Source organism: Schistocerca gregaria, unplaced genomic scaffold (assembly GCF_023897955.1).
Source record: "Schistocerca gregaria isolate iqSchGreg1 unplaced genomic scaffold, iqSchGreg1.2 ptg000333l, whole genome shotgun sequence".
NCBI lineage: Eukaryota > Metazoa > Arthropoda > Insecta > Orthoptera > Acrididae > Schistocerca > Schistocerca gregaria.
The window spans coordinates 5,355,740-5,382,055 of NW_026061799.1; the positions used below are offsets into that span (position 1 = coordinate 5,355,740).

Sequence of the window (26,316 nt, forward strand, 5' to 3'; positions counted from 1 at the left end):
ATAATAAAACGATTTATATTCTTTTCACCAGATATATAATCCTCTCTATAATAAATAACCAAAGAAGAAATATATATAACAAAAGATATAAAAATAAGAGATATTCAATCCAAAATTAAAGTTATAACAACTATAGAACCATTTAAATTGAAAAGCTCTCACTCAACAAAAACTCTATAATCAATTATTAAATAATAAATACCTAAAATAAAAATTATAGTTCTCGAAATAAACAAAGAAAAAAAACTCAAAGAACAAATAGAAAATAAATTCACGGCCTAAGATGAAAAACTTCATATCATTGATTCCACAAAACAATATTTTTAATTAAAATACCTAAGCAAACTAAACAAAGAAATATTCACCCTTTAAACAGAGAATATTTAAAGGCAATCAATGTAAAAGTAAAAGATGATATTCACGAAAATAACCAAGAGAACAAGTATAAACACCAGAATAATAATTCCCATGCTGAGAATAAGAATATATATACAAAGTATAAACAGCTCTAAAAAAAGATAAAAAAATCAAAGCAAAGAATCTAAAAGAAGATCAAGATATAATTCTATTTAATAATCTAATTTCACCTACCAAATTTAAAGAAGGAGGAGCAGCCATATTTGATGATCTTAAAAGAAATCATCATAAAGCCATTCTTGGCATCAAATTAATTATACCCTTGTTAATTAATAATCTTCGTCTACCTAAACGTTCATAAATAATATTAGATAAACAAAATAAACCAGAAGAACATAAACCATGACCAACCATTAGAGAAAGAGAACCTACACAACCTCATCAATTCATAGTCATCAATCCACCAATAACCATTCTTATATGAGCAACAGAAGAATATGCAATTAAAGACTTTAAATCAACCTGACGAAAACAAATAAATCTTACAATAACACCCCCAGATAAACCTAAAGACAATCAAAAATAATTAAACTTTAAACCCAAATAAGAAATAACCTTTATAACACGAAAAATACCATAACCACCTAACTTTAATAAAACACCAGCAAGAATTATTCTACCTGAAATAGGGGCCTCTACATGAGCCTTAGGAAGTCATAAATGAACCAAAAACATAGGTATCTTAACTAAAAAAGCCAAAATTATAAATACATAAAACATAAAATAATAAGAACCAAAATCAACCAATAAAGGAAAATATAAAGTATTAGAAAAATCAGAAACCTTAAATAAAACTAATAATAAAGGTAATCTAGCAACCAAAGTATAAAAAATTAAATAAACACCAGCCTGCAAACGCTCAGGTTGATAACCCCAACCCAAAATTAAAAGTAAAGTAGGAACTAATCTAGCCTAAAAAAAATATAAAAAGAAAGAAGACTTAATCTAGCAAATGAACAATAAAGCATAATTATTAAAATCAAAACCATAAAAACAAAAAAATTAGAATGATATGAACTTAAATAAACTGAACCTCTAGCAGTGATTATTAAAGAACAAATCCAAAAACTAAGTAAAATTAAACTAAAAGAAAAATAATCAATACCAAAATAATATCTAATTATATTCAAATCAGCATATGAATAAACACAAATTATAAAAACAAAACCCAACAGAAACATTAAAGAATGAACCAACCATCAACAATTATTTAATAAACAAAGAGGGATCAAAAAAATAGTTATAAATAAATACTTTAACATAAAGATAAACCAAAAGAATTAAAAAAATCATTACCATGAGAACGAATTATTGAAACTAAAATAGAAAGACCTAAAGCACCCTCACAAACAGAAAAAACTAAAAAAATAACAGGAAAAAAATAATCATAATCAAACTCAATAAGAAAAACAATAACTAACATAAATAAAGAAAGAACAATATATTCTAATCTCAAAAGAACCATTAATAAATGTTTACGTTTAGAAGAAAAAGCATAAACACCAGCAAAATAAATCAATAAAGAAGTAAAAATAGAGAATATAAACATTAGTTTTAATAGTTTAAAAAAAACGCCGGTCTTGTAAACCGGAAATAAGTCCAGCCCCCACTTTTAAAACTTCAGAGGTGGAAAAGCTTCCATCATCGGTCCCCAAAACCGGTATTTTAAATAAACTAACCCCTGAAATGATCAAAATAATAATTATATCATTATCAAATGTAATAAATATTAATTTTATTAAATTAAGACACCCAATATCAATAATGCTTTTTGTTATCCTTCAAACCTTCCTAGTTGGATTAAGAACAGGAACAATAATAGAAAGATATTGATTATCATATATTTTATTTTTAACATTTCTTGGTGGTATACTAGTATTATTTATTTACATTACAAGAATTGCATCAAACGAAATATTTCAGCCTAAATCAATCACTATAATTATTACATTAATAATGTGAGTATTTATCATATTAATATTAATTATTCTAGATATATCTATATTTATAGACTTTTTCAAAAACACCGAAACTATAAATATTGATAATTCAATCAATTATCAAGAAATAACAATATCTTTAGAAAAATTATATAATAGACCAACATTCATTATTACAATAATAATAATAATTTATTTATTTTTAGCACTACTAGCAGTTGTTAAAATCACCAATATTAATCAGGGACCTATTCGTAAAATAAGATAATTACTAATGAATAAACCCTTACGATTAAGACATCCTTTAATTAAAATTATTAATAACTCTTTAATTGACTTACCTGCCCCAACAAATATTTCATTTTGTTTGGTAATTCAAATCGTAACTGGACTATTTTTAGCTATACATTACACATCAAATATTGAAATAGCATTCAGTAGTGTAGTACACATCTGCCGAGACGTAAATAATGGTTGAATTATCCGAACCTTACACGCAAATGGAGCATCTATATTTTTTATTTGTATTTACTTACATGTAGGACGGGGAATTTACTATGGATCTTATATATATATACATACCTGAATAATTGGTACAGTGATTTTATTTTTAGTTATAGCAACTGCATTTATAGGATATGTCTTACCCTGAGGCCAAATATCTTTTTGAGGTACAACAGTAATTACTAATTTATTATCAGCAATCCCATACTTAGGAACAGATTTAGTCCAATGAGTATGAGGAGGATTCGCTGTTGATAATGCAACATTAAATCGATTCTTCACATTCCATTTTGTATTACCATTTATTATTGCTGCTATAGCAGCAATTCATTTATTTTTTCTTCACCAAACAGGATCTAATAATCCTCTTGGACTAAATGGAGATATTGAAAAAATTCCATTCCATCCATACTTTACCTTTAACGATTCTATTACATTTGTAATAATAACATCATTATTAATTATACTATGTTTAATTAATCCTTACCTATTAGGAGATCCAGATAATTTTGTACCTGCGAACCCATTAGTAACACCAGTTCACATTCAACCAGAATGATATTTCCTATTTGCATATGCAATTCTACGATCTATCCCTAATAAGTTAGGAGGTGTTATTGCATTATTTTTATCAATTAGAATCTTAATAATTTTACCATTTTATAATAAAACACCATTCCGAGGCATTCAATTTTACCCTATTAATCAAATTTTATTCTGAATTATAGTAGTTGTTGTATGCTTACTAACGTGAATTGGTAAACGACCTGTTGAAGAACCTTATATTATAACAGGTCAAATCTTAACAATTATTTACTTCACATATTTCTTAATTAATGTCCATGTCACAAACGCATGAGATAAATTAATTAAGGAATAAACTTAATTAGCTTCGGAAAAGCATATGTTTTGAAAACATAAAATTAGAAGTTTAACTCTTCTATTAACTTTTCTCAAAAAATTTCACTAAACAAATGAGATAAATAAAATCTTTAAACCAACAAAGAAAATAAAAAAATTCAAAGATAAAGGTAAAAAACTTTTTCAAGCTAAGTACATTAATTTATCATAACGGAACCGTGGTAATGTTCCACGAACCCAAATAAAACCAAAAGATATAATAGCAAGCTTAATAAAAAATATAAAAGAATAAAAATCACCGCCCAAAAAAATTAAAGCCAATAACATTCTTATGAAGACAATTCTAGTATATTCAGCTAAAAAAATTAAAGTAAAACCACCCGCACCATACTCAATATTAAATCCTGAAACTAACTCAGATTCCCCTTCAGCAAAATCAAAAGGAGTACGATTAGTTTCAGCTAAGCAAGAAGCAAAACAAGCTAAAGCTAAAGGAAAAGAAATAATAATAAATCAACAATAGAGCTGATAGTTTATAAAATCAAACATATTAAAACTACCAATTAAAATAATTAAAGACAATAAAATTAAAGCTAAACTAACTTCATAAGAAATTGTTTGAGCAACAGAACGAAGAGAACCTAATAATGAATAATTTGAATTAGAAGATCAACCAGCAATTATAACAGTATAAACACCTAATCTAGTACAACATAAAAAAAATAAAAATCCATAAGAAAAAGAACACATATAAGTTAAATAAGGAAAAATTACTCAAACGGCTAAAGAAATCATTAAATTAAAAACAGGGGAAAAATAATAAAGTAGGTAATTAGATATAATAGGAATTGGCTGCTCCTTACAAATTAACTTAATAGCATCTCTAAATGGCTGAGGAATTCCAACAAAACCTACCTTATTTGGACCCTTTCGAATCTGAATATAACCTAAAACCTTACGCTCTAATAAAGTTCAAAAGGCAACACTAATTAAAACACAAATAACCAATAAAAGAAAATTCAAAATAAATATAAATAAATCGTAAAGTATCAATACTATTTGTAGAAAAAATCTACATAAATGAATTCTAAATTCAACACATTAATCTGTCAAAATAGTAAATAAATTAATATTAATCAATATAACAAAAAATATTTTAACCATATGGTCCTTTCGTACTAATATGGATTAACAATCTTAGGATAGAAACCGACCTGGCTCACGCCGGTCTGAACTCAGATCATGTAAGAATTTAAAGGTCGAACAGACCTAATCATTGGGCTCCTGCACCCAAAATTTTTCTTAATCCAACATCGAGGTCGCAATCTGCTATGTCGATATGAGCTCTCAAAAACAATTACGCTGTTATCCCTAAGGTAACTTAATCTTATGATCATAAATTATGGATCAAAATAACAAACATAAATAAATGATATAATAATGAAGAGTTTATCTATTCTTCATGTCACCCCAACAAAACATCATCATTAAATATAGAAAGACAAACAAAAAACTATATAAAAGTAAAATGTCAAGCTCTATAGGGTCTTCTCGTCCTAAAGAAGAATTTAAGCCTTTTGACTCAAAAGTTAAATTCAAAAATTTATTAAGAGACAGTTGATTTCTCGTCAAGCCATTCATTCCAGCCACTAATTAAGAGACTAATGATTATGCTACCTTTGCACGGTCAAAATACCGCGGCTCTTTAAAAATACGCTCAGTGAGCAGGCCAGACCTCAAAATATAAACAAGAGGACATGTTTTTGATAAACAGGCGGAAATCAATTTTGCCTAGTTCCTTATAATAAGTTCACAAGGTAAAAATTTCATACAAATAAATATACTAATTCTATCATTATTACAAAAATTTTAAAATTAAATTAATAATCTTAATAAAAAACCTAAAATATATATAAAATCAAAATAAAAAATAATGAACTAAAACGTAATCTTAAAGATAGCTGGTTTAAAGCTTACTATTATATTTCTATAAAATAAATTATAGGTTATTAACTTCAAAGCTTATCCCTTAAAGAATAAATAAGTTAATATTTTTACTTAAAAAATTAAATAAAAACAAATAACTTTAAAAAATTACATTTTTTCTTAAGAAACTAGATATCTTGGGAAACGATTAACATCTCATTTCTATAAATAATTTAATAATAATTATGATACATTAACTATAAATTATTTATAAATCAACCCAAATCGAGACAAGTAAAATAAATACTAAAATTTTGATAAACCCTGATACAAAAGGTACAATAAATAAAATCTACTTAAAAAAATTTAAAATAATATTTCATGAAACACTTACATTACCAATAAACTATAATTTAAAAAATCAATTCTATAAAATATACTAAGACAAAAATACAATAAAATTATTTATATTAAATAATTAAATAAACAAAAAATAAATATAATAAAATAAATAATCAAGATATCCTGATTTGCACAGAAAAATTTTCAGTGTAAATGAAACACTTTACTAATAAGTTATATCTTGAAACTCTTCCTAGATACACTTTCCAGTACATCTACTATGTTACGACTTATCTCATCTAAATTGAAGCTACTTTAAAATAAAATAGAATAATCAATAATGAGAGCGACGGGCGATGTGTACACATCTCAGAGCCAATATCAGTTAAATTAAATAAATTTAATTACTATCAAATCCACCTTCATTAACAGTATTTCACTATCAAATCCGTTATAAACAAAAATCTATTGTAACCCACCTCCTCTTAACTATAAGCTGCACCTTGACCTGAAATATTTTATAATTATAAATCTTGAGAATTATAACTCTAAAAAGATTCTCAGATAACGGAGATATACAAACAAATAAATTAAGTAGAGTAAATCGTGTATTATCAATCATGGGGTAGGTTCCTCTGAATGGAATGAGATACCGCCAAATTCTTTGGGTTTAAAGACCTTAACTAATAGTACCCTGGTAAATATAATTAACATTTAAAATAATAGGGTATCTAATCCTAGTTTATTATTTAAATTTCACAGATTCATAAAAAGGGCCACAAATAAATTTTAACATTTCACCTTACAAATTTATATTTCAACCCTAATAATATAAACAACTGTTTTAACCAATAATATTCACTTGTATCAATCGTATAACCGTGGCTGCTGGCACGAATTATGCCGATACTAAATCAATTGCTAAATCAAAAATCACTTGATAATTAAATCAAATTACTGCAAAAAGAACATTTAGCCTAACAAAACTTACATATAATACAAAGAAAAAGTGAATAAACAAGCAAGAATAAAACTTTTAAAAATAAAAAATAAGAAAATTTTAAATCTATTAATTCAGGAAAAAATAAAAGATTCAAATATTTAAAGAAAAAAAAGAAAAAAACATTAACAAAAAAAAAGAAACGACCCTATGTATGACCACAACAACTTCTCTATTATATATAATTAAAGATTAATATGGAACATGTATAGCAATAAATGTATTAAATTATTTCTTATTTAATCTTTCTTTTCACTAATAAATAATCGTAATCCAATTGATACAAATTATAATTATATACCTATTATATACCTATTATAATTGGTGGATTTGGTAATTGACTTGTTCCACTAATAATTGGTGCACCAGATATAGCATTTCCACGAATAAGTAATATAAGTTTTTGATTACTACCACCTTCACTAACCCTTCTTCTTACATCTTCTATAGTAGATAATGGTGCTGGTACAGGATGAACAGTTTACCCTCCTCTAGCAGGAGCTATTGCACACGGGGGTGCATCTGTAGATCTAGCTATTTTTTCACTGCACTTAGCAGGTGTATCATCTATTCTTGGTGCAGTGAATTTCATTACAACAGCAATTAATATACGATCAGAAAGTATAACTTTAGATCAAACACCTTTATTTGTATGATCTGTAGCTATTACAGCATTACTTCTCCTTCTTTCACTTCCAGTTTTAGCAGGAGCTATTACTATATTATTAACAGATCGAAATTTAAATACATCATTCTTTGACCCTGCAGGAGGGGGTGACCCAATTCTATATCAACATCTATTTTGATTCTTTGGACACCCAGAAGTTTATATTTTAATTCTACCGTGGTTCGGAATTATTTCACATATTGTATGTCAAGAAAGAGGAAAAATTGAATCATTTGGAACATTAGGTATAATTTATGCTATACTATCAATTGGACTAATAGGATTTATTGTATGAGCACATCATATATTTACAGTAGGAATGGATGTTGACACACGAGTATATTTTACATCAGCAACAATAATTATTGCTGTACCTACAGGAATTAAGGTATTTAGATGATTAGCTACATTATATGGAACTAAATTCAAGTTCAATCCACCATTATTATGAGCTCTAGGATTTATTTTCCTATTTACAATTGGTGGATTAACAGGATTAGTATTAGCAAATTCATCACTTGATATTGTATTACATGATACATATTATGTAGTAGCCCACTTTCATTATGTATTATCTATAGGAGCAGTATTTGCAATTATAGGAGGTGTCATTCAATGATATCCACTATTTACAGGATTAACTATAAATAATACATGATTAAAAATCCAATTTACAATTATATTCATTGGAGTAAATTTAACATTCTTTCCTCAACACTTCCTAGGATTAGCAGGAATACCTCGACGATACTCTGACTACCCAGACGCATATACATCATGAAACGTAGTATCAAGAATTGGGTCTACAATTTCTATTGTAGGAATCATTATATTCATTGTAATTATATGAGAAAGAATGATTACAAACCGAGCAATTATATTTAGAGCTAACATAAGAAGATCAACAGAATGACTACAAAATAACCCTCCTGCAGAACATAGTTACTCAGAATTACCATTAATCTCTAGATTCTAATATGGCAGATTAGTGCAGTAGATTTAAGCTCTACAAATAAAGGTTTGACCTTTTATTAGAAAATATTTATTAATGGCAACATGATCAAATTTATCTCTTCAAGATGGAGCTTCACCATTAATGGAGCAACTATCATTCTTTCATGATCATACTATGGTCGTATTATTATTAATTACAGTAATTGTAGGTTATGCCCTAAGTTATATATTATTTATTGCCTATACTAACCGTAATATACTTCATGGACATTTAATTGAAACAATCTGAACAGCTTTACCAGCAATTACATTAATTTTTATTGCCCTTCCATCATTACGACTATTATATTTACTTGATGATTCAGTAGATGCAATAATTACAATTAAAACCATTGGACGACAATGATATTGAAGATATGAATATTCAGACTTCATAGACGTAGAATTTGACACTTATATAACACCAGAACAAGACCTAGAAAATGATGGATTCCGACTACTAGATGTAGATAACCGAACAATCCTACCAATAAATACAGAAGTACGAGTATTAACAAGGGCATCAGATGTTCTACACTCATGAGCAGTTCCTGCATTAGGGGTTAAAATTGATGCAACGCCAGGTCGGTTAAATCAAGGAACATTCACAATAAATCGACCTGGATTATTCTTTGGACAATGCTCAGAAATCTGTGGAGCAAACCACAGATTTATACCAATTGTAATTGAAAGAACTTCAGTAAATTTATTTATTAAGTGATTATCTAACATAATTTAAGGAGTTAGTTAAAATAAATAACATTAGAGTGTCAATCTAAAGTAACTAAAAAAAATTAGTACACCTTGAAATTCATCAGATGACTGAAAGTAAGTAATGGTCTCTTAAACCAAATAATAGTAAATTAACGACTACTTCTGATGGGGAAATTATATCCAAATCCCTCAAATATCCCCTCTTATATGATTCTCACTATTCATTATATTTTCAGCTACATTAATCTTGTTTAATCAAATAAACTTCTTCTCATTTAAACCTAACCTTATTAAAAGAGCAGAAAAAGGAACAATTGAAATAAAAAACTTCAATTGAAAATGATAACAAATCTATTCTCAACATTTGACCCATCAACTAACATCTTTAATTTATCATTAAATTGAACTAGAACATTTCTAGGACTATTATTAATCCCATCACTATTTTGACTTACACCATCACGAATTAACATTATCTGAAATAAACTAAATTTAACCTTACATAATGAATTTAAAGCACTTCTTGGACCAAAATCATTTAATGGAACAACATTCATTTTCATCTCAATTTTTATTATAATATTATTTAACAATTTCATAGGATTATTCCCTTATATTTTTACTAGAACAAGACATTTAGCATTAACATTTGCAATTGCCCTACCTATATGGCTAACATTTATATTATTTGGATGAATTAACCATACTAATCATATATTTACACACCTTGTATCACAAGGTACACCGCCTGCATTAATATCATTTATAGTACTAATTGAAACAATTAGTAATGTTATTTGACCAGGTACATTAGCAGTACGGTTGGCAGCAAATATAATTGCAGGACACTTATTATTAACCTTATTAGGAAACACAGGACCATCTATAGCAATAAACTTAATCTCATTACTAATTATTGGACAAATACTTCTATTAATTCTAGAATCAGCAGTAGCAATAATTCAAGCCTATGTTTTCTCAATTCCAAGAACTCTATATTCTAGAGAAGTATATTAAACCTATGTTAACAACTCACTCAAACCACCCATTCCACTTAGTAGACTATAGACCTTGACCATTAACAGGAGCAATTGGAGCAATAGTCCTAGTATCAGGACTAGCAAAATGATTCCACCTATTTAATATTAACTTATTCATAATTGGATTTGGAATTACCCTACTAACTATAATTCAATGATGACGAGATGTAGTACGAGAAGGAACATATCAAGGATTACATACAGGATTTGTATCAATTGGATTACGATGAGGAATAATTTTATTTATTGCATCAGAGGTATTATTTTTCGTTTCTTTTTTTTGAGCATTCTTTAGAAGAAGATTAGCACCAACAATTGAACTAGGAATACTATGACCTCCAATAGGAATTCAACCCTTTAACCCTATACAAATTCCATTACTTAATACAGCTATTCTTTTAGCATCAGGAGTAACAGTAACATGAGCACATCATAGTTTAATGGAATCTAATCATACTCAAGCACTACAAGGATTATTCTTCACAGTGTTATTAGGACTATACTTTACAATACTTCAAGCATATGAATATTGAGAAGCACCTTTTACCATTGCAGATGCAGTTTATGGATCAACATTCTTTGTTGCAACAGGATTCCATGGTTTACACGTAATTATTGGAACAATCTTTTTATCAACATGTCTACTTCGACACTCAATAAATCAATTTTCACCAAGACATCACTTTGGATTTGAAGCAGCAGCATGATACTGACACTTCGTAGATGTAGTATGATTATTGTTATATATCTCTATTTATTGATGAGGTAGATAATTGTTTTTCTAGTATAAATAGTACATTTGACTTCCAATCAGAAAGCTTGATATAAATCAAGAAAAACAATTCTAATTCTATCAACAAGAGTTTTCATTAGATATATTATTCCAATAATTGTTATAATCCTGGCAACAACACTATCAAAAAAATTAATTAATGATCGAGAAAAAAGATCACCATTTGAATGTGGGTTTGATCCAAAAAGATCAGCACGAATACCATTCTCAATACGATTCTTCCTAATCGCAGTAATCTTTTTAATTTTTGATGTAGAAATTGCACTAATTCTACCAATTGTAATTATTTTTAAAACTTCAGACATTATAATCTGAACAGTATCAACAATATTTTTTATTCTAGTTCTATTAGGAGGACTATACCATGAATGAAACCAAGGAGCATTACAATGAGCAGAATAAAGGGTTGTAGTTAAATATAACATTTGGGTTGCATTCAAAAAGTATTGATATTATCAATCAACCTTAAATAGAATAAGAAGCGAAATATTGCAGTCAGTTTCGACCTGGAAGATTGGTATGTACTACCCTTATTCTTATTAATTGAAGCCAAAAAGAGGCGTATTACTGTTAATAATATAATTGAACTATAATAGTTCCAATTAAGGAAATGTAAAGCCAATATGAAAGCTGCTAACTTTTTATATTAGCGGTTAAACTCCGTTAATATTTCTAAAATTTATATAGTTTAAATAAAACATTACATTTTCACTGTAAAAATAATATATCTATATTTATAAATACTTAAAAGTAAAAATACTTCCTTAACATCTTCAGTGTCACGCTCTAATTATAAGCTATTTAAGTAAACGAAAAACAATATTACCAAAATAAATATTCAAAAAATAAAAGTTAAAAGATAAATCTTGAAATTAGAATCATATCAACCTTGAATATAACCAATTAAATAAATAAATAATCTATATAAACCTTGACCACCAAGTAATTCACCTCAACCATAATCAAATGACTTAGATGAATAATAACCTATATTTAAAGGAATATATCTAATAAACTTAGTTGAAAGAAAAGGTATAAATCATATAGAACCAGCAAATCTAACAAAAGAAAGTATACTTAAAGAAAATAAATTATGAGAAAAATCAAAATTAGAAATAAGATAACCTAAATAAGCACCTAAAATAACAACTGTAATAGTTAAAAACTTTAAATAATAAGGTAAAGCAATCACATGAGGAATAGGAAAAATTAATCAAGATAAAAGACTACCACCAAAAACAGCAACAAACAATAGACCAATTATTCCAAATGAAATATAATAACCCTTATCATCAAAAGAAAATCTAGAATAAAAATTATTATCACCAGATATTGAATAATAAAACAAACGAAAAGAATAAGAAGCAGTTAAACCAGTAGAAAAAAAATAAAGAAAAAAAATTAAACAATTAATTTATCTTAAACAAACCATCTCAAGAATTAAATCCTTTGAATAAAATCCCGCTAAAAAAGGTATTCCACACAAAGATAAACTAGAAACATTAAAACAAACTGAAGTTAAAGGTATGAAATTAACAATTGATCCTATAAAACGAATATCCTGAGAATCCTTCAAATTATGAATTATTGAACCTGCACATATAAATAATAATGCCTTAAATAAAGCATGAGCCAATAAATGAAAAAATGCAAGCTTTGGATAACCTATAGCCAAAATTCTTATTATTAAACCAAGTTGTCTTAAAGTAGAAAGAGCAATAATCTTCTTTAAATCAAACTCAAAATTAGCGCCCAATCCAGCCATAAATATAGTTATACAACCAATTAAAAGTAAAAATCAACCACAATTATAAGTATCCAATATTGGTCTAAAACGAATTAATAAATAAACACCAGCAGTAACAAGAGCAGAAGAATGAACTAAAGCAGAAACAGGAGTAGGAGCTGCTATAGCAGCAGGAAGTCATGAAGAGAAAGGAATCTGAGCTCTCTTAGTTATAGCTGCTAAAACAATTAATATAGTAATGAGCTTTATTTCAAAAGAATTAGAAATAAAATCATAATAATAAATATAATTTCAACCACCAAAATTTAACATTCATGCAATAGAAATTAAAATAGCAACATCACCAATACGATTAGAAAGTGCAGTTAATATACCAGCACTATAAGATTTTACATTTTGATAATAAATAACTAATCAATAAGAAACTAAACCTAAACCATCTCAACCTAATAAAATTCTAATTAAATTAGGACTAATAATTAAAAAACCTATAGAAAGAATAAATATTAAAACAATAATAATAAAACGATTTATATTCTTTTCACCAGATATATAATCCTCTCTATAATAAATAACCAAAGAAGAAATATATATAACAAAAGATATAAAAATAAGAGATATTCAATCCAAAATTAAAGTTATAACAACTATAGAACCATTTAAATTGAAAAGCTCTCACTCAACAAAAACTCTATAATCAATTATTAAATAATAAATACCTAAAATAAAAATTATAGTTCTCGAAATAAACAAAGAAAAAAAACTCAAAGAACAAATAGAAAATAAATTCACGGCCTAAGATGAAAAACTTCATATCATTGATTCCACAAAACAATATTTTTAATTAAAATACCTAAGCAAACTAAACAAAGAAATATTCACCCTTTAAACAGAGAATATTTAAAGGCAATCAATGTAAAAGTAAAAGATGATATTCACGAAAATAACCAAGAGAACAAGTATAAACTCCAGAATAATAATTCCCATGCTGAGAATAAGAATATATATACAAAGTATAAACAGCTCTAAAAAAAGATAAAAAAATCAAAGCAATGAATCTAAAAGAAGATCAAGATATAATTCTATTTAATAATCTAATTTCACCTACCAAATTTAAAGAAGGAGGAGCAGCCATATTTGATGATCTTAAAAGAAATCATCATAAAGCCATTCTTGGCATCAAATTAATTATACCCTTGTTAATTAATAATCTTCGTCTACCTAAACGTTCATAAATAATATTAGATAAACAAAATAAACCAGAAGAACATAAACCATGACCAACCATTAGAGAAAGAGAACCTACACAACCTCATCAATTCATAGTCATCAATCCACCAATAACCATTCTTATATGAGCAACAGAAGAATATGCAATTAAAGACTTTAAATCAACCTGACGAAAACAAATAAATCTTACAATAACACCCCCAGATAAACCTAAAGACAATCAAAAATAATTAAACTTTAAACCCAAATAAGAAATAACCTTTATAACACGAAAAATACCATAACCACCTAACTTTAATAAAACACCAGCAAGAATTATTCTACCTGAAATAGGGGCCTCTACATGAGCCTTAGGAAGTCATAAATGAACCAAAAACATAGGTATCTTAACTAAAAAAGCCAAAATTATAAATACATAAAACATAAAATAATAAGAACCAAAATCAACCAATAAAGGAAAATATAAAGTATTAGAAAAATCAGAAACCTTAAATAAAACTAATAATAAAGGTAATCTAGCAACCAAAGTATAAAAAATTAAATAAACACCAGCCTGCAAACGCTCAGGTTGATAACCCCAACCCAAAATTAAAAGTAAAGTAGGAACTAATCTAGCCTAAAAAAAATATAAAAAGAAAGAAGACTTAATCTAGCAAATGAACAATAAAGCATAATTATTAAAATCAAAACCATAAAAACAAAAAAATTAGAATGATATGAACTTAAATAAACTGAACCTCTAGCAGTGATTATTAAAGAACAAATCCAAAAACTAAGTAAAATTAAACTAAAAGAAAAATAATCAATACCAAAATAATATCTAATTATATTCAAATCAGCATATGAATAAACACAAATTATAAAAACAAAACCCGACAGAAACATTAAAGAATGAACCAACCATCAACAATTATTTAATAAACAAAGAGGGATCAAAAAAATAGTTATAAATAAATACTTTAACATAAAGATAAACCAAAAGAATTAAAAAAATCATTACCATGAGAACGAATTATTGAAACTAAAATAGAAAGACCTAAAGCACCCTCACAAACAGAAAAAACTAAAAAAAAACAGGAAAAAAATAATCATAATCAAACTCAATAAGAAAAACAATAACTAACATAAATAAAGAAAGAACAATATATTCTAATCTCAAAAGAACCATTAATAAATGTTTACGTTTAGAAGAAAAAACATAAACACCAGCAAAATAAATCAATAAAGAAGTAAAAATAGAGAATATAAACATTAGTTTTAATAGTTTCAAAAAAACGCCGGTCTTTTAAACCGGAAATAAGTCCAGCATCCACTTTTAAAACTTCAGAGGTGGAAAAGCTTCCATCATCGGTCCCCAAAACCGGTATTTTAAATAAACTAACCCCTGATATGATCAAAATAATAATTATATCATTATCAAATGTAATAAATATTAATTTTATTAAATTAAGACACCCAATATCAATAATGCTTTTTATTATCCTTCAAACCTTCCTAGTTGGATTAATAACAGGAACAATAATAGAAAGATATTGATTATCATATATTTTATTTTTAACATTTCTTGGTGGTATACTAGTATTATTTATTTACATTACAAGAATTGCATCAAACGAAATATTTCAGCCTAAATCAATCACTATAATTATTACATTAATAATGTGAGTATTTATCATATTAATATTAATTATTCTAGGTATATCTATATTTATAGACTTTTTCAAAAACACCGAAACTATAAATATTGATAATTCAATCAATTATCAAGAAATAACAATATCTTTAGAAAAATTATATAATAGACCAACATTCATTATTACAATAATAATAATAATTTATTTATTTTTAGCACTACTAGCAGTTGTTAAAATCACCAATATTAATCAGGGACCTATTCGTAAAATAAGATAATTACTAATGAAAACCCTTACGATTAAGACATCCTTTAATTAAAATTATTAATAACTCTTTAATTGACTTACCTGCCCCAACAAATATTTCATTTTGATGAAATTTTGGATCCCTATTAGGGTTATGTTTGGTAATTCAAATCGTAACTGGACTATTTTTAGCTATACATTATACATCAAATATTGAAATAGCATTCAGTAGTGTAGTACACATCTGCCGAGACGTAAATAATGGTTGAATTATCCGAACCTTACACGCAAATGGAGCATCTATATTTTTTATTTGTATTTACTTACATGTAGGACGGGGAATTTACTATGGATCTTATATATATATATATACATACCTGAATAATTGGTACAGTGATTTTATTTTTAGTTATAGCAACTGCATTTATAGGATATGTCTTACCCTGAGGCCAAATATCTTTTTGAGGTACAACAGTTATTACTAATTTATTATCAGCAATCCCATACTTAGGAACAGATTTAGTCCAATGAGTATGAGGAGGATTCGCTGTTGATAATGCAACATTAAATCGATTCTTCACATTCCATTTTGTATTACCATTTATTATTGCTGCTATAGCAGCAATTCATTTATTTTTTCTTCACCAAACAGGATCTAATAATCCTCTTGGACTAAATGGAGATATTGAAAAAATTCCATTCCATCCATACTTTACCTTTAAGGATTCTATTACATTTGTAATAATAACATCATTATTAATTATACTATGTTTAATTAATCCTTACCTATTAGGAGATCCAGATAACTTTGTACCTGCCAACCCATTAGTAACACCAGTTCACATTCAACCAGAATGATATTTCCTATTTGCATATGCAATTCTACGATCTATCCCTAATAAGTTAGGAGGTGTTATTGCATTATTTTCATCAATTAGAATCTTAATAATTTTACCATTTTATAATAAAACACCATTCCGAGGCATTCAATTTTACCCTATTAATCAAATTTTATTCTGAATTATAGTAGTTGTTGTATGCTTACTAACGTGAATTGGTAAACGACCTGTTGAAGAACCTTATATTATAACAGGTCAAATCTTAACAATTATTTACTTCAAATATTTCTTAATTAATGTCCATGTCGCAAACGCATGAGATAAATTAATTAAGGAATAAAGTTAATTAGCTTAGGAAAAGCATATGTTTTGAAAACATAAAATTAGAAGTTTAACTCTTCTATTAACTTTTCTCAAAAAATTTCACTAAACAAATGAGATAAATAAAATCTTTAAACCAACAAAGAAAATAAAAAAATTCAAAGATAAAGGTAAAAAACTTTTTCAAGCTAAGTACATTAATTTATCATAACGGAACCGTGGTAATGTTCCACGAACCCAAATAAAACCAAAAGATATAATAGCAAGCTTAATAAAAAATATAAAAGAATAAAAACCATGCCCAAAAAAATTAAAGCCAATAACATTCTTATGAAGACAATTCTAGTATATTCAGCTAAAAAAATTAAAGTAAAACCACCCGCACCATACTCAATATTAAATCCTGAAACTAACTCAGATTCCCCTTCAGCAAAATCAAAAGGAGTACGATTAGTTTCAGCTAAGCAAGAAGCAAAACAAGCTAAAGCTAAAGGAAAAGAAATAATAATAAATCAACAATAAAGCTGATAGTTTATAAAATCAAACATATTACAACTACCAATTAAAATAATTAAAGACAATAAAATTAAAGCTAAACTAACTTCATAAGAAATTGTTTGAGCAACAGAACGAAGAGAACCTAATAATGAATAATTTGAATTAGAAGATCAACCAGCAATTATAACAGTATAAACACCTAATCTAGTACAACATAAAAAAAATAAAAATCCATAAGAAAAAGAACACATATAAGTTAAATAAGGAAAAATTACTCAAACGGCTAAAGAAATCATTAAATTAAAAACAGGGGAAAAATAATAAAGTGGGTAATTAGATATAATAGGAATTGGCTGCTCCTTACAAATTAACTTAATAGCATCTCTAAATGGCTGAGGAATTCCAACAAAACCTACCTTATTTGGACCCTTTCGAATCTGAATATAACCTAAAACCTTACGCTCTAATAAAGTTAAAAAGGCGACACTAATTAAAACACAAATAACCAATAAAAGAAAATTCAAAATAAATATAAATAAATCATAAAGTATCAATACTATTTGCAGAAAAAATCTACATAAATGAATTCTAAATTCAACACATTAATCTGTCAAAATAGTAAATAAATTAATATTAATCAATATAACAAAAAATATTTTAACCATATGGTCCTTTCGTACTAATATGGATTAACAATCTTAGGATAGAAACCGACCTGGCTCACGCCGGTCTGAACTCAGATCATGTAAGAATTTAAAGGTCGAACAGACCTAATCATTGGGCTCCTGCACCCAAAGTTTTTCTTAATCCAACATCGAGGTCGCAATCTGCTTTGTCGATATGAGCTCTCAAAAACAATTACGCTGTTATCTTTAAGGTAACTTAATCTTATGATCATAAATTATGGATCAAAATAACAAACATAAATAAATGATATAATAATGAAGAGTTTATCTATTCTTCATGTCACCCCAACAAAACATCATCATTAAATATAGAAAGACAAACAAAAAACTATATAAAAGTAAAATGTCAAGCTCTATAGGGTCTTCTCGTCCTAAAGAAGAATTTAAGCCTTTTGACTCAAAAGTTAAATTCAAAAATTTATTAAGAGACAGTTGATTTCTCGTCAAGCCATTCATTCCAGCCACTAATTAAGAGACTAATGATTATGCTACCTTTGCACGGTCAAAATACCGCGGCTCTTTAAAAATACGCTCAGTGAGCAGGCCAGACCTCAAAATATAAACAAGAGGACATTTTTTTGATAAACAGGCGGAAATCAATTTTGCCTAGTTCCTTATAATAAGTTCACAAGGTAAAAATTTCATACAAAAAAATATACTAATTCTATCATTATTACAAAAATTTTAAAATTAAATTAATAATCTTAATAAAAAACCTATAATATTTATAAAATCAAAATAAAAAATAATGAACTAAAACGTAATCTTAAAGATAGCTGGTTTAAAGCTTACTATTATATTTCTATAAAATAAATTATAGGTTATTAACTTCAAAGCTTATCCCTTAAAGAATAAATAAGTTAATATTTTTACTTAAAAAATTAAATAAAAACAAATAACTTTAAAAAATTAAATTTTTTCTTAAGAAACTAGATATCTTGGGAAACGATTAACATCTCATTTCTATAAATAATTTAATAATAATTATGATACATTAACTATAAATTATTTATAAATCAACCCAAATCGAGACAAGTAAAATAAATACTAAAATTTTGATAAACCCTGATACAAAAGGTACAATAAATAAAATCTACTTAAAAAAATTTAAAATAATATTTCATAAAACACTTGCATTACCAATAAACTATAATTTAAAAAATCAATTCTATAAAATATACTAAGACAAAAATACAATAAAATTATTTATATTAAATAATTAAATAAACCAAAAATAAATATAATAAAATAAATAATCAAGATATCCTGATTTGCACAGAAAAATTTTCAGTGTAAATGAAACACTTTACTAATAAGTTATATCTTGAAACTCTTCCTAGATACACTTTCCAGTACATCTACTATGTTACGACTTATCTCATCTAAATTGTAGCTACTTTAAAATAAAATAGAATAATCAATAATGAGAGCGACGGGCGATGTGTACACATCTCAGAGCCAATATCAGTTAAATAAAATAAATTAAATTACTATCAAATCCACCTTCATTAACAGTATTTCACTATCAAATCCGTTATAAACAAAAATCTATTGTAACCTACCTCCTCTTAACTATAAGCTGCACCTTGACCTGAAATATTTTATAATTATAAATCGTGAGAAGTATAACTCTAAAAAAATTCTCTGATAACGGAGATATACAAACAAATAAATTAAGTAGAGTAAATCGTGTATTATCAATCATGGGGTAGGTTCCTCTGAATGGAATGAGATACCGCCAGATTCTTTGGGTTTAAAGACCTTAACTAATAGTACCCTGGTAAATATAATTAACATTTAAAATAATAGGGTATCTAATCCTAGTTTATTATTTAAATTTCACAGATTCATAAAAAGGGCCACAAATAAATTTTAACATTTCACCTTACAAATTTATATTTCAACCCTAAGAATATAAACAACTGTTTTAACCATTAATATTCACTTGTATCAATCGTATAACCGCGGCTGCTGGCACGAATTATGCCGATACTAAATCAATTGCTAAATCCAAAATCACTTGATAATTAATTATAATATTTTATATTTAAATAAATAATTTTACTTATTTTATCCAATTATAATAATATTAAATACTAAATTACATATTATTATATATATTATATTATAATAACCTATTTTAAGCTAAAAACATAAGTAGCTATAATCCTAGGTAAATAATTGCATTAAAATAATCAATTGATAATGGTAAGATGAACTTATAATACTTTAATTTCAATTAAATGTAATATATTAATATAAATTATTTATTATATATATATAAAAAAATGAGCAGGATAAATTAATCCTAATTAAACAAAATAATACATAAAAGAATTTCAAAGAAAACTTTCGATTTATATATTAAATAAATGAAGTACCTGATTAAAGGGTTACCTTGATAGGGTAAATAAAGTAAATAAAATTATCTTCATTAAAATTACATAAGATAGAATTAAACTACCTCCTTTAGTATCAAAAACTAACGTGCATCATACACCTTAATGTAAAAAGGTAAGCTAAACAAGCTAATGGGTTCATACCCCATTTATAGAGGTATCAATCCTCTCCTTTTTAATGACCAACAACTCTACAAAACTTCTCTTCCTATCAACATTAATGATAGGAACGATCCTGTCCATTTCATCAAATTCCTGATTTGGGGTTTGAATAGGACTTGAGATCAACTTACTTTCATTTATTCCACTCCTAACAAGAAATAAAAATATAATAATAAATGAATCATCAATTAAATATTTTATTGTCCAAGCAATAGCATCGACAATATTATTATTTTCAATTTTGCTGATTCAAATAAAATATCCCATGGGATGGGAAACAGAATTTATCCCATCAATAATAATTAGATCTAGACTATTATTAAAGATTGGAGCTGCACCTTTCCATTTCTGATTTCCAGAAGTTATAGGAGCATCAAGATGAAATAATTGTTTAACATTAATAACATGACAAAAAATCGCCCCAATAATGGTCTTATCTTATTGTATTCAATTAAGAACTTTTATTTGAACAATTATTATCTTAAGAATTATTATTGGGGCAATAGGAGGTTTAAATCAAACATCCTTACGACAACTTTTAGCATATTCATCAATCAGACATCTAGGTTGAATAATTAGATCATTAACAGTCAGAGAAAACATCTGAGAACTATACTTCATTATTTACTCACTATTAAGATTAATTATAGATTTATTATTTAAGCAAATAAATTTATTTTTCATAAATCAAATTTATTCAGCCAGAAATATAAAAACCGAAATTAAATTCATAATATTCTTATCTTTATTATCTTTAGGTGGACTACCACCATTCCTTGGATTCTTACCAAAATGAATTGTAATACAATCATTAATAGAAAACAATATAACAACTATTATAACTATTATAGTTGTATTAACTACAATTACACTATACTACTATATACGTATTAGATTCTCAGCTCTAATTATATCATACACTGAAAATTCGTGATCTATAAAGATAAAGTCCCAAAAATCAAGAATCATTCTTCCTATAACAGTAATAATTTCAACAATAGGATTGATTTCAACATCAACCTTAATTTCATTATACTAAGGACTTAAGTTAATCAAACTAATAACCTTCAAAGTTATAATTAAAAGAATAATCTTTTAGGCCTTAGTAAAATTTTACACCTCTAGAATTGCAGTCTAGAATCATAATTGAATATAAGACCTAAATATGATAAGAGAGAAAACATCTCATAAGTAGATTTACAGTTTACCACCTAAAATTCAGCCATCTTACCGCAAAAATGATTATTCTCAACAAACCATTAGGACATTGGTACTTCATATTTGGAGCATGAGCAGGAATAGTAGGAACATCAATAAGAATACTTATTCGTGCTGAACTTGGCCAACCCGGATCTCTAATTGGGGATGACCAGATTTATAATGTTATTATTACAGCTCACGCATTCGTAATAATTTTCTTTATAGTAATACCTATTATAATTGGTGGATTTGGTAATTGACTTGTTCCACTAATAATTGGTGCACCAGATATAGCATTTCCACGAATAAATAATATCAGTTTTTGATTACTACCACCTTCACTAACCCTTCTTCTTACATCTTCTATAGTAGATAATGGTGCTGGTACAGGATGAACAATTTACCCTCCTCTAGCAGGAGCTATTGCACATGGGGGTGCATCTGTAGATCTAGCTATTTTTTCACTGCACTTAGCAGGTGTATCATCTATTCTTGGTGCAGTGAATTTCATTACAACAGCAATTAATATACGATCAGAAAGTATAACTTTAGATCAAACACCTTTATTTGTATGATCTGTAGCTATTACAGCATTACTTCTCCTTCTTTCACTTCCAGTTTTAGCAGGAGCTATTACTAAATTATTAACAGATCGAAATTTAAATACATCATTCTTTGACCCTCTAGCTATTTTTTCACTGCACTTAGCAGGTGTATCATCTATTCTTGGTGCAGTGAATTTAATTACAACAGCAATTAATATACGATCAGAAAGTATAACTTTAGATCAAACACCTTTATTTGTATGATCTGTAGCTATTACAGCATTACTTCTCCTTCTTTCACTTCCAGTTTTAGCAGGAGCTATTACTATATTATTAACAGATCGAAATTTAAATACATCATTCTTTGACCCTGCAGGAGGGGGTGACCCAATTCTATATCAACATCTATTTTGATTCTTTGGACACCCAGAAGTTTATATTTTAATTCTACCGGGGTTCGGAATTATTTCACATATTGTATGTCAAGAAAGAGGAAAAATTGAATCATTTGGAACATTAGGTATAATTTATGCTATACTATCAATTGGACTAATAGGATTTATTGTATGAGCACATCATATATTTACAGTAGGAATGGATGTTGACACACGAGCATATTTTACATCAGCAACAATAATTATTGCTGTACCTACAGGAATTAAGGTATTTAGATGATTAGCTACATTATATGGAACTAAATTCAAGTTCAATCCACCATTATTATGAGCTCTAGGATTTATTTTCCTATTTACAATTGGTGGATTAACAGGATTAGTATTAGCAAATTCATCACTTGATATTGTATTACATGATACATATTATGTAGTAGCCCACTTTCATTATGTATTATCTATAGGAGCAGTATTTGCAATTATAGGAGGTGTCATTCAATGATATCCACTATTTACAGGATTAACTATAAATAATACATGATTAAAAATCCAATTTACAATTATATTCATTGGAGTAAATTTAACATTCTTTCCTCAACACTTCCTAGGATTAGCAGGAATACCTCGACGATACTCTGACTACCCAGACGCATATACATCATGAAACGTAGTATCAAGAATTGGGTCTACAATTTCTATTGTAGGAATCATTATATTCATTGTAATTATATGAGAAAGAATGATTACAAACCGAGCAATTATATTTAGAGCTAACATAAGAAGATCAACAGAATGACTACAAAATAACCCTCCTGCAGAACATAGTTACTCAGAATTACCATTAATCTCTAGATTCTAATATGGCAGATTAGTGCAGTAGATTTAAGCTCTACAAATAAAGGTTTGACCTTTTATTAGAAAATATTTATTAATGGCAACATGATCAAATTTATCTCTTCAAGATGGAGCTTCACCATTAATGGAGCAACTATCATTCTTTCATGATCATACTATGGTCGTATTATTATTAATTACAGTAATTGTAGGTTATGCCCTAAGTTATATATTATTTATTGCCTATACTAACCGTAATATACTTCATGGACATTTAATTGCAACAATCTGAACAGCTTTACCAGCAATTACATTAATTTTTATTGCCCTTCCATCATTACGACTATTATATTTACTTGATGATTCAGTAGATGCAATAATTACAATTAAAACCATTGGGCGACAATGATATTGAAGATATGAATATTCAGACTTCATAGACGTAGAATTTGACACTTATATAACACCAGAACAAGACCTAGAAAATGATGGATTCCGACTACTAGATGTAGATAACCGAACAATCCTACCAATAAATACAGAAGTACGAGTATTAACAAGAGCATCAGATGTTCTACACTCATGAGCAGTTCCTGCATTAGGGGTTAAAATTGATGCAACGCCAGGTCGGTTAAATCAAGGAACATTCACAATAAATCGACCTGGATTATTCTTTGGACAATGCTCAGAAATCTGTGGAGCAAACCACAGATTTATACCAATTGTAATTGAAAGAACTTCAGTAAATTTATTTATTAAGTGATTATCTAAGATAATTTAAGGAGTTAGTTAAAATAAATAACATTAGAGTGTCAATCTAAAGTAACTAAAAAAAATTAGTACACCTTGAAATTCATCAGATGACTGAAAGTAAGTAATGGTCTCTTAAACCATATAATAGTAAATTAACGACTACTTCTGATGGGTAAATTATATCCAAATCCCTCAAATATCCCCTCTTATATGATTCTCACTATTCATTATATTTTCAGCTACATTAATCTTGTTTAATCAAATAAACTTCTTCTCATTTAAACCTAACCATATTAAAAGAGCAGAAAAAGGAACAATTGAAATAAAAAACTTAAATTGAAAATGATAACAAATCTATTCTCAACATTTGACCCATCAACTAACACCTTTAATTTATCATTAAATTGAACTAGAACATTTCTAGGACTATTATTAATCCCATCACTATTTTGACTTACACCATCACGAATTAACATTATCTGAAATAAACTAAATTTAACCTTACATAATGAATTTAAAACACTTCTTGGACCAAAATCATTTAATGGAACAACATTCATTTTCATCTCAACTTTTATTATAATATTATTTAACAATTTCATAGGATTATTCCCTTATATTTTTACTAGAACAAGACATTTAGCATTAACATTTGCAATTGCCCTACCTATATGGCTAACATTTATATTATTTGGATGAATTAACCATACTAATCATATATTTACACACCTTGTACCACAAGGTACACCGCCTGTATTAATATCATTTATAGTACTAATTGAAACAATTAGTAATGTTATTCGACCAGGTACATTAGCAGTACGGTTGGCAGCAAATATAATTGCAGGACACTTATTATTAACCTTATTAGGAAACACAGGACCATCTATAGCAATAAACTTAATCTCATTACTAATTATTGGACAAATACTTCTATTAATTCTAGAATCAGCAGTAGCAATAATTCAAGCCTATGTTTTCTCAATTCTAAGAACTCTATATTCTAGAGAAGTATATTAAACCTATGTTAACAACTCACTCAAACCACCCATTCCACTTAGTAGACTATAGACCTTGACCATTAACAGGAGCAATTGGAGCAATAGTCCTAGTATCAGGACTAGCAAAATGATTCCACCTATTTAATATTAACTTATTCATAATTGGATTTGGAATTACCCTACTAACTATAATTCAATGATGACGAGATGTAGTACGAGAAGGAACATATCAAGGATTACATACAGGATTTGTATCAATTGGATTACGATGAGGAATAATTTTATTTATTGCATCAGAGGTATTATTTTTCGTTTCTTTTTTTTGAGCATTCTTTAGAAGAAGATTAGCACCAACAATTGAACTAGGAATACTATGACCTCCAATAGGAATTCAACCCTTTAACCCTATACAAATTCCATTACTCTATACAGCTATTCTTTTAGCATCAGGAGTAACAGTAACATGAGCACATCATAGTTTAATGGAATCTAATCATACTCAACCACTACAAGGATTATTCTTCACAGTGTTATTAGGACTATACTTTACAATACTTCAAGCATATGAATATTGAGAAGCACCTTTTAGCATTGCAGATGCAGTTTATGGATCAACATTCTTTGTTGCAACA

General features: G+C 27.3%; 1 long non-coding RNA gene and 1 pseudogene across 1 annotated transcript; both read right to left on the reverse strand.

The window, feature by feature from the left end:
• Positions 1-4,840: 4,840 nt before the first annotated feature.
• On the reverse strand, positions 4,841-19,634 carry LOC126306481 (uncharacterized). The gene is made up of 2 exons (XR_007553551.1): positions 19,115-19,634; positions 4,841-5,623 (listed from the first exon to the last, which is right to left on the reverse strand). It is a non-coding gene; the product is annotated as an uncharacterized LOC126306481 (long non-coding RNA).
• Positions 12,285-13,461, reverse strand: LOC126306454 (NADH-ubiquinone oxidoreductase chain 5-like; annotated as a pseudogene).
• Positions 19,635-26,316: the final 6,682 nt, after the last annotated feature.